Source organism: Cnephaeus nilssonii, assembly GCF_951640355.1.
Source record: "Cnephaeus nilssonii genome assembly, chromosome: 15".
In the NCBI taxonomy this organism is placed as follows: domain Eukaryota; kingdom Metazoa; phylum Chordata; class Mammalia; order Chiroptera; family Vespertilionidae; genus Cnephaeus; species Cnephaeus nilssonii.
The window spans coordinates 34165411-34177354 of record NC_137086.1 but is presented as its reverse complement, the minus strand read 5'-3'; positions in this window follow the sequence as shown (position 1 = coordinate 34177354).

The following is an 11944-nucleotide window of genomic DNA, read 5'->3' as shown; positions in this document are numbered from 1 at the left end:
CTTGACTGAAATGTTGATAGATCTTTAGAAGTCTTAATGCAGTGCCAGGCACATCATGGACTTTTAAAATCAGTTACCATTATTATCATCACCACCATTACCATCATCATATCATTTCCACTTTGATAGAATCCTTTGTGGGTATTTATGCTAGCTACTTCCCTCCATCCTAGCCCTCCCAACTCCCCTCACCATGGGATATTACCTGTCTTGTTAAAAAGAGATGAACTCTTTCTCTTTCTTCTAGTGCTCTTTTTCTATCCTTTGCCTTTTTTAATAGACTAGAAGTTGAGTGTAGACTCAGGTTTGTCGGGAAAAATCCCTTTTTATTTGGTTAATTTGAAGAATTCAAAGCAGCTTAGCCAGGATGCACTGCTTCCTCCCATAACTCACATGATTATGCTAATTCAGAGGAAATGTGATGATGCACTATTAAAAAGCATGATCTGTTTTTTGCTTCTGGGTAAAGAGGAGAGCAGCAGCCTTTGGTGGCCGTGTCAGTTTTGCCCATATTATTATGTGCAGATGTGCCAGCTGCCAGTAGGCATTTTCTCTCTGATAGCGCTAACCACTTAACCGTGGGTCAGCGAGGTGCAGCTCTCAGCCAATGGATCTAATTGCAGTCCTTCTATGTTCTCTGTGATTGCAGGTTTCTCCAGCTCTATAAACAAATAGTAATCAACTAAACCTGTTACCTCTGAGTAGAGATGTCACGATATGAAATATTAACTGTTCAAAATACAGTAATGATGGTTTAAAACTGTATTTGTTTCTTGAAAATAAAGAAAACAAGATTCAAAAAAGAAGGGAAAATGAGAAGCTCAAGAATTGGAATTCTGAAGGGCCCTCTGGCTCTTTTCCGTCTACATAATGAAAAATTGCATATGTATACGACATGTTTTATGTGGTCAGATACAGCGTAAATATTGTGTACATCTTTTGCTGGAGTAACAATGCATTAGCAGCATCACAAATAAGCTCAGCCTCAGCATCTACATTTTTATGACATTTTTATGTTAATGCACGTCAAACTTATGTTTTGTGATGTATCTAATCCACCCCAAATTAATCCATTTGTATTCCTATAATCCAATCAGCTCCCACCTCCCCTACTGAAAAGTTAGATGCAAGTCCAAGGCAGAAATATGGCAGTAAGTCTAGGCCCAGGGAGATTTAGCTTTTAGAAGATGTTTTCTCCTTCTGGCATATGGAGGCAGTGTGGGTTTGGATGGGTAGTTCTGGTAGGGGCAGTGGTAGGGGTGGGAGAGATGGGGGAGGGATCCTATAGGTTGAAGCTACCAGTGTTGTTAGCTATGTGTACTTAATTTTATTATTTTATTTTTGATGCTATTTGGATAATTTTTCCATTTATTCCAATTTATGATTTCTGTCATGTTTCTAATCTTAGTGTCAGGATTCTATTAGGTGCTCCCTGCATACTCGGTCTGGTGCTAAGCCTTTATTGAGCATCTGCTGTGCACAATGTGTATGCCCTATTTTCTGAGAATCTATTGTGTAGAATGTGTATGCCTGCACTGGGAACCAGCTTTCACCCAGAACTTCGATTTTGCCCATATTAGCCATGAAAGATGGCATATCCATCAAAGCTTGCTTGGAAATGTTGGGTCATGAATGTCCTTTCTTGGGTTTTCTGAGACTGATCTAGAGATGGAGGAATTCCTCCAGGAACTGACAAGAGCTGTTTAGTGTGGAGGAAGAAACACTAGACTAAAACGCCTTGAGTCCAGATAGAATGCATGTTGGTGAAAAGTCTGTGTTTTTCATTGATATGCTAAACTATCAATGTGCTATCTTAGGGTTCAAATCCCCACACTACCACTTGCCACAATAACTATACTCAGTTTTCTTATCTATTAAATGAAGATAATAACCCTTAAGTCATAAGGTTGTTGAGGAATAAGGTTGTTGAGCTAAGGTATATGAAACAGTGCCTGGCCCTTTGGAAGAGCTTAATCTATGTTAGTTACTGGCATTGTTATTCACAGAGTTTTTGACATTTAGAACTATGAGAGCTCTTTAGGCCAAACTTTAAAATTTTTCAGATGAAAAGAACTATAGGACTGAGGCCCAGAGGGCTGGCTAAGTGCCTTGCTCATAATCACACAGCTCTGCGGGACAGAGCACGGATAAGAATCTAGATCTCCAGACTCGCAGGCCAGAGCCTAGTGCATCTGCTTCTGCCTTTCTTGCAGAGGAGAACAAATTTAAGGAATGGTGTAGAAAGGCTCTGTCTTTGTGATTGCCCGAACGCATGTTGCTCAGTAAGGTACTTATTGATCGCCCTTTAGCTTGATTGATTTTGAGACAAAAGAGGGTGTCCCTTGGCAGCCTGTGCAGATGGACCTCAGGACCCAAGCCAGCTGGTTTGAGCTCCCCACTCCAAGTCTCCATCCTGAGCAAGCCCCTCCCCTGAGCACTTCTTCCAACTGCCCCACCCCTACCGATTTTCAAGGATGAGTCAGCAGATATCTTTTGGGGCTGTCTTTCTGGGAGAAGAGCTGCCAGAAAACAAAGACTAGAATTCACCATCTTTTCTGGCCAGAGTTTGGCTCATCCAAGGAGGCCTTAATTGAGACTGGGAACCAAAGTGTGTGTGTGTGTGTGTGTGTGAGTGTGTGTGTGTGTGTTTGATTTTTTGATTTCCCATAATTTTGGCTTCCTGTAGAAATGGCCTCCATCTAAGGGTGATTCTTTGTCTCTTCACCACCCTTCCCTCCTTGATTCACCCCATGTCTTTGACTATAGAGCTATAAGGTTGCCGTGACTCTGGAAATTACAGGGAAGAAGCACCTGCCAACCAGGATTGTGGAACAGGACTTTCTTTCTTGAGCTCTCTGTTATGATTCAGGATTGGAATCTTCTGTCAATTTGTATTTAACTCAAAGGGGTCCATGTGGTTCATATTCAGGGGAGCACTGTCAGTTATGTACATGAGAGGAGAGAAAATGATGGCGGTGGCGGTGATTTGTGTGTGTACATAGGTGGGGGCGGGCTCGACGGGATGGAATTGGCTTGGAAATCTGCAGTGGGCTCTTTTCTCTTTTAACACTGATGCTGGGTAATTAGCAAAATGCGCACAGGGTTTTATCCATATTCATGCGCCCTTTCCCACAAGCATAAACAATCCAGTCTCTATTATTTCCTTGCGTGTGCAGCTCCCCCATCTCCCTGCCACCTGCAGAGCCCCATGCTGCTCTGTACACATTATTCTGGCTTTGGTTGGGAGTACGAGGCCTCCCCTGGCCTGGGCGTGGGCATGGGTAGAGGACTCCACAGAGAGCACAGGGATGCCTCACCAGCGTAGGATCTGCAGCAGGTTAGAAACTTTAACAGAGTGTATTCAAAGCTATGATTACATGCAGTCCTTGGGGGGATCCTGTGTGGCAGGTAGGATTTCATAATTATTTCTGTGTGACAAAGGAGAAAATGAGGCACAGAAACAGAGCTTTTCATCCCTTTGCTCCTCCAGATCACTCCCCATGCTGCTTTGCCTGGCTCTTTGCCCTGGTCGGCTGACCTCAGAGGACCTCATCATCCAGCCTCCCTTGTCTTCTGGCTCTGACATGAAGTTAGAAGGCACCAGGAGACAGAGGTCGGGGTTTATCACTGTCTGAGTGGTGTTGGTAGTTCCCGTATTCCTCTATGGCCACATTGCTTTTGGTGGCTTTTTTCCCACACCTACACCTTCCACCATGTTCCAGCAGTCTCTTTACTCCATCTTGTCCCATTCAGACCTGCGATGTTGAAGACTTCCTGCTGATGCCAGCCCCTTTGCTGTTCTCTGCTGGCTTCCTTGTCCTCCTCACATCTTTGTAGGAGTACTTTCATGCATTTCTTCTTATTGAACTCTTTGAACTGATGCCCTCTGGGACCTGTAGGATGAGTATCTTGCCAGTGACACACAGCTAGTAGGAAGAGCCCAGCATTTCTCTTGCTCACCTAAACTGTTTTTATGAGGCCACCAGATTCCATCACTACATCACTGGTGTCCTCTTCTTTGTCCCCTCTCAGTGGGTAGTGAAACTAACTCAAGTAAGAGATCTGGATCCTGCTCCATTTTTCCTATCTTTTATGAATACTGGCTTTCTTGGATGTACTTTTCTTTATAGAAGCAGGAGCCCAGGCATGGGGATACACAGTGTGAAGGGAATCAGAGAAACCCAGATATTTTTATGTGTCTCTTCTGTGATCTGAGGAAGAACCACATTCATGAGTGCCTTATGAGGAGATATGGGTGGTATTGTACAATGAGATGTGGCAGGTGACGATCACCCTCATTCACTTTCAGTCCTAGTCTCTCCATGAGCCTAAAGATTTGCTGGCCTCTCTGAATTCAGTGTTTGGGAGATGTGATCCGTGCTCTTTCCTCTTTCTTCATGCATGACATGAAAGTAAACTGCTCGAACATTTTACCTCATGCTGCGACAGTGTAAGATAGCTCTCTGTAATATTCATTGGGGTCAATAGTACCTGGATTTTCCTTCCCTCACCTGGTGCACAGGTGGAGGCAGGCAAACCACATGATTAGAGGGGCTCCCAGTGCAAAGGGCAGAAGCAAACTGCATTATTATCCTCTGTGTTTTTGCTTTCTTTAAAAGGAAGTTTAATACAGAGCTGTGCATCATTTACATTCCAAATTGATAATTACTAACTTCATGCCTACTATGAACCTGCACATGACAGGTCCTAGAAGTCCTAGAAGGGATAGTGAAGGAGCATATGGTATAGTGCTTGCCTTCAGCAGACGTACACATTTATTAGGCAAATAAGATTAGCCTGGAAAAAATCCAGACAGATATGAAAGATGGTTTATGTGCAAATGCTAAAAGTAAGTAATTGCTGTGTATCCTGTCTGGTTGTGATATAAGGAAGATGGTTGTGAAGATTCTGGGGCAAAAGCATGAAAGAGCTGCTGGAAGGATTTGGACATTGCTGGTCACTGAATCTGATGTGACCACAGATTTCTCTCCTTTGGGCTCAGAGTTGCTTTCCCAGAAAAGACACATACAATTCCCAAATTTGGTCTTTCCAACCATGTTGTGGTTTTCTCTTCATAGTCACACTGTTGACCAAGCTGCTGCAACCCCCTTTGGCTTAGGGAGTTTTTTCCTTCTGTCCTTATGTGGCAGAAAAAAGTGGATGGTGACAAGGTGCTTCTCAGTGGTGGGGGAAGGATTTCCATAGAAAGCCTTTTATATCCAGACACTTGATTACCGACTTTATTCTTCCCCTAACACCCCAAAGGCAGAGAGTAGCTTGGAAAAAAAAATCACTAAGAAGCCCTTAACCTTGTAACATACAGTTTTTGCTAAAAATATATATTAATAATATATTATTGAGCGAGCATAGATGAAGAAGGCCAGGGAGGGAGGAAGCAATAAGAGTGTGAGCAAGGTCAGTGCTCTTTGCCCGCAGACTCTACAATCAATACGATCTGGTCAATAACTGCTTTATTACTGCACTGCCACCCGGAGCAAAATCATTTTTAAATTAAGAATATATTTTGCAAAACTGAATTAACAATATTGAATATTTTGCTCTTTGATATGACTAGCCTTCAAAATCAAATTATTAACTATGGAAAATGCTTACCGGGTAAAGTTTTTCTTTCTTCTTCTCCCTCTCACTCTTCCAACCACATTCCCTCTCTCCTTTCCCTCATGTTCAACTCCACGCCTCCGCCCCCCCGCCCCCCCCACCCCCAGCCTACAGCTTGGGAAGGAAACAACAGCATATTTTTAAGATCTCCAGCACAAATGTGGATGTAAATGAGTATTGAATCCAGAACATGAAAATTAGGAAAGGAAGATACATTTGCTCGAGTCCAACAAAACTGTGCATTTCCTCTGAGAGAAAGGACCAAGTAGAGAAAATTGGGAATTTTCCACTTGGGTAAAACTGATGCCAAAAAATCAACCTTTGGACTTTTATAAGTTTTGGCAAGCTATGAAATCTCACCATTCCTCTCCCTACACCCCCAGCCTTGGTTACTCTGGCTCCATCCCCTGTAATGTTCTCTCCTCCTCTCTCCACAGATGGAGGGGACAGAGGAGACTCTTACATGACTCACATAGTGCAACTTTAAAGCATCCATAAGGCCAGATCCCCGCCAGAACTAGAAGAAGTATTTTGAATAGCTCCGTTATGCAGAACTGAGTTGTGAAGGAACATGTAGACCACGGCTCTGGGACATTTTATTGACATTATTAGAATTGATTGTGCAGCATCTTTCTTTGTGAAAACATGAGATTGTGGTGCTCACATTTTCAAAATTTATAATCAGCTCCTCTCATCCCTTTTGTTTTCTTGGGCCATTTCTCACTGTTAACCACTAGTGATTATGATCTCCTACATGTAATTCATAGTTTATTGGGTTTAATTTATATAAAGTAACAACAAACAACACAGAGAAGAAAAGTTTACTCCTCAGTGTTGCTCATGGTGCAAAAACCCATTAATTTTTCAGTTAAAGGGTAATGTTGTCAGGCCATGTAATAGCATGTCCACCTCTTATGTATGTCAGATGACAGATCTGTATTCTTTGAAAAGGGGTATTTGTTCAAAGTATTGGTGTTTACTATTGAAAGAAAGGAAGAGAAGGAAAAAAAGGGGAGGGAGGAAGAGAGAGAGGGAGGAAAACTGCTAATGAAGCAAGGAAGGGAACTTGCATTTATTTAGTGCTTTCTTTGTGCCTTAGCGGCTTCTGGAAGGCCCCATTATATAGGAGCCTGGGTGGTTTAAGTAACTAACCTAGGTCAGGCATCTGGTAAGTGGAAGCATCGGGAGTCAACGTCCAGTGGGTCTGACTCCAAATTCTATGATCTTTCTAACATCCTATGCTGCCTTTCTAATGTGGAACATTTTTGAGTCTATTACCCAGCAAATGACTTTGATCAAACTTAAACTATCAAAGCTACTTAATCACCGATTTTTAACATTTTACTCAGGTTATGGATCCCTTTGAGAAACCAATGCAAGGTATAGCCCTTCCTGGGAAAATGCACAAAGACATAAAATAATTTCAGAGAGCTCATGGGTTTTATGAAGCACATGATGGCCTCTAGCTAAAGACCTCCTAGGTGAAGTGCCCTAAAGGGGAATTTTGTTTTCCTCTTTAGGAGACCCTGAAGATTCTCTGTTAGGGGTCCTTTTTGGCATCAGGCCTTTCAGAAAGGGCCAGCCTGAGATAGTAGTAAAAGGGGAAGTTGAGACATTGAACTGTAGTTGGCTCTGCACTTGTGTAGTTGGCTTGTCCATAGGACTTGGTGTCTATGTATCACAGTGGCTTGGGAAGGGCCTTTGAGTGCAAAGCTTTGGCTTATTCCCACCAACTTTCTACATCCCAGAAAAGGCCATAGAACATCTGGTGGTAAGGGCTCACCTATTCTTTAATTTATTCTTGTCTTTTATGTGTCTGAAAAATGTAAGTGAATTATTTTTCAGTTTTTTTCAGTTCTGTCCAATAAACATTGCCCAGCTTCTACAAAGTGCCCATTACATTGCTATGTTAGCTTGCTGGCATTTTTAGTTCATCTTGACTCATTTCCAAGGTGGAATTATTGATTGGGGAGGGCTTGAAAGGGAGACGGAGAATCCAAAATTAACAAGCTCCCCAGCATATCTGGTCCTACCTTGTGCCCATTTCCCAACCTAAAATGCTCTCCCAGAACCTGCATCTTGCCTTCAGTGCTACTATGATGATTTATTTGCGCTTGACACTGCCCTGATTTGTTGAGTGGTGCTGGAGAACACAAAAGGAGAAGACCTTGAGGATGAGTTTGTCCTTGAGGAGCTGATATTCTACTAGGGCAATTAGAATAAAAAATACCAAACTCTTCCAACGAAAAGATTATCAGATGCTCAGGAGAGGCTAATGAAAACCTCAGCATGTTATGAGAGAAACTAACACATTGGATTTTTCAGTCAGAGATGTGTTGCTGTCCTCAGAGAGCTTCAGAGCACCTCAAGAAAACACTTTAGGATGAGATACATGGGACTGTTTTTAGGTTATTGGGATTCATATAGACAATCTAGTAGAGTAGGTCTATTTTTTAAGTGTGTAGAACAAAAGAGATTATTGGGAAAGGCATCTCAACCCAATGTTTCTAAAGTCACTATACATCTTCATCTTCAAGCAGTGTGTATTCTTACCTCCATCAAGGTTGATGAAAGGTAGTTTTTGACTCACTATAGGAAGATGTTGGATTCTTGGGGTCCACCTGCCATTTGTTTTTCTAAGAAGGGTTTAACAACTACTTTGTCTTCTCTATTGCTTGAATAGCACAAAGGTAGACAAGACATTTGTGCATTAGTATCTTGGCTAACTCCATCTCAGTGGTTATATTTTCAGGACAAAAAAAATGAAGCTTGTTTTTTAAAAATATGTAGTTTTACTTTACTTTGGGAAAATTCCCCAACTGAAAAGAATTGACATCCTGGTAACTCAATTACCCAGGCCTTTCCCCCTCTTTTAGAGTTCTGACCTGCAGAAAACCATCACATGGCAAAGCAGCTGATGCAGCTTGTAGGGCATAGGATTAAAGATTTTCTGTATCCACAGGGGAAGGCTGAGTCCTGGGAGGGATTCAGAGATCCATAAGAAGGTGGTGTTGGAAACCACCTGTCACAAAACAGAAATAATTCCGAATTAGAGTACAACTATTGGTTCTCAGACCCCTATGCGGGAACATTTGGAGGCTGCGGTTAGGGAGGAAGATTTGAGTGCTAGATTCTACGGAACCAATTCTGGGCCCCAGACCAAATCCTACATCACCCACAAAGAGTTTTCTGCCCTTCTAAGCAAACACACACCTCCATCCTCTGATTTTCACAGAACTTATCGCTTGTCTTAGCGCTTACTCACATGCCAGCCTTTCCTGTTATTTAAGGGTGCCAAGCACATATGTCTTGGCTCCTCAGTAAGAGCATAAGAAGATTCAGGTACAATAACTCTTGTATGTGGTCCCGACATTTAGGTATAAATGCTGAGCCAATGCTCCATTAAATGTTTATAGGATTTTGCATTCAATGGAATCAAATGGACACCATTCTATTTTTCTCTGGATTTGCCATCATCCCATACAACCCTGATATTTTTCTTTTTTGTGTGTGTCCTTGGCAAACTCCTGTTGCTTCATCAGGCAGAAGGTTAAATGCCCTTTTCTCCTTCTGGGATTTCAGGAAGGACCCCAGTTCTTACGGCCATTTGTTGGCCTTTCTTATTGAAAATCTTCCCTTTAGCATGAGCTCCCAATTCCTTTCTTTTTTAATTGAAGGAAGTTTGAAGGTGCTTAAATTAGACCAGGCCTACTGATTTGCCAGTGCCTCAGTCTGCCCAGGGCCCTGGGATGCACTCTCTCCACAGATCTAGAATTAAATCTAGTGCGGTTCTCCCTGACCTTCTGAAGCAGGGAGAGTGGAGCACAGTGGGGCTTATCTCAGATTGAGGGAGACAGGTTCACAAATCCCACAGTGACCTGCACTGATGCCCATCAGTTTGACGTAGCTGCTGTTCTCTCCCTGTGGGGCCCCAGTGTTCTGATGCAAGTCCTGGCTCCAGTGAGTGACAGGTGCGACCAACGGCTGCATGAGTTATTTCCTTTGGAAACCACAGCTGTGGCTGAAGCCAACGGATGGCAACGGTGCCACTGGGCTCTCTGGGAGCGATCCGCTTGGCCGTCTTCAGCCTCAGGAAGGGCTTTTAAACTTGATGAAAATAACCCAACAGGCTGGGTTTTGGTGGCAATTGCAAGTGTTCAGGAGATGGGAGGTGCTCAGGAGGGAGAAGAGAGTAAGATTTAGGAGCCAAGATTTTGTAATGAGACAGGCTGTGTTTAGGTCCAAGCTCTGCTACCTTCTAGCTTGTTACTTTGGGCTATTTAAAAAACACACCGAACTTTTCTGAGTCTCAGTTGCCTGCTGGGTAAAAAAGGGGCATATCTAGCTTTTATATTGATTGTAAAGACTTATTTTATAGTGCCTGACACATTGGATGTTAAATAAATTTTAGCCATTATCGTTATTACTGAAGGACAGAAGGGGGAAGAGGGAGGCACTTTCCCTGGGAGCTCATGGCTTCCTTCAGCCAAGGGAGCAGCCCTTTTCCCTGTCTGGGTGATGAGAGTGATGATAGTATCTATATCAACACTTCGTTGCGAGAATCAAGTGTAAGGCACTTTGAATAGCATCTGGCCCATAACCAATACCATGGCATTAGTTTTCATTTGTTTTGTTAATATGATGGTTTTTTATTTATTTATTAAGGTTCATGGGCATCATCCTTAGATGTTGCCAGGGAGTTGCCTTATGTTGATGTTGAACCGGAATTTGATGGGGGATACCAAAGTGGAGGAAGTGGCAACAGATGTTTTAGTTAGTTTGATATTTGAAATACTTATTCTGGAATTAATTTCTCAGATAGAAGAAAAAAGAGGAAGAACTGCAGAGCTTTCCACAACAATAGAGGAAAGCATGTCACTGCATGTCACCATGTGACCCTATTTTCATTTATTGATCTTTGGGAGCTGGAGCTACTTCCTCCCTGTCCTCTTCATTTGGACTGTCACGTCATCTTAAGCTGCAGCTCACAGAGTCACCTGCGTAGGAATGTGTTCTTGAAACAGGGGTGCTTTGAGCCTAAGAGTGCACGCTGGCTGAATCATTCCAACCATAAGTTTAATGGCTTAAGTGGTTCCCTTTACTGTTGTTTAGCATTCCATTTTTTGTTTTTGGTATCGTATAACATTAGTCAAGAGATGAGCATGTATTCAAAAAATATGAAATACCATAAAACTCCAGCCTGAGAAATGAGCACACCTTGGAATGCACGATGGAATCATTTCTGAATAATTAGTAGGTCATACTCTACATGTTCCATGCACTGTTCCTTTCCTACATGGGCAGGTTTTTGTCTATGTTTATCCTTTTCATGCTCTGCTTCAATATGGTTTCTGGATTGTATTCCATGTCCCTGAGGCATGCAGTCCAAGGGAAGGAGCCAGAGCTGCTTCTCAGCCTGGCATGAAGGAGACGCTATAGTTTACTTTAAACATTAAGCATCCAACAGTACAGTCATTTGTTTTTGGATTTCAGCACATTGGTTGTTTTATATAATCTTTTTGATAATGTGGATAAGTCTTTATTTTTTCCTGATTTATATGGAGATTCAGAATAACTTTGGAGAGCTGAAGAAGATGTATTGCTCGTGACATCTCAAAGGGCCAGCACCCTGAAGAAGTGAGTTGGAAATACAGCTATGTTGGTGATAATTTGTTCTTTGACTCCTAAGGATAGATTCTCTGTTCCAGGGGACAAGTCCAAAGTCAAAGGCAATGTAGAGTTTCTGATGAATTCTTAGGAATATCCACTTCCAAAGTTGGGGTGTGAAATGTGGAGACACTACCTCTTAAAACATTCAAGGACTAGAATGACACCAGCTCAGTAATTGTGAGACAGGTAGAGAAAGGATCAGAGAGATTTGAACCCCGACAGTGAGGCATAAGATGGAGGAATCTTCATCTCATGCACCCTGGGCCTCATGTGTGGGACACAGTGATTGTATAAACACATCTGTAACCTGAAGGATGAAGCCCATAAAGGGACACACAGTCAAAGAGCTTTCAGAGGATAAACTCTTCTACTGAGGAAGTCAGCCCCCCTCTAAAATTAACTGTAAATGCCCAAGGCTGGAGGGAACTTAGTCAAATTGCCCAGTATAACCCTCGGCGTCAGAGTAAGCCTCACAAGGGAGAGCTGATCTTGTCTTCTATTTTCCACCTCCCAAGGAGACACCTAATAAAGATCTCCCTGTGTCTCATGGTCGGGAAGTTTTACCTGCAATGGAAACCATACTCTCCTTGCTATATCTTCAGTTTATATCCTTCTTAAGCTGCCCTCATTCTTCCCTGCTGGATTGCTTTATCTT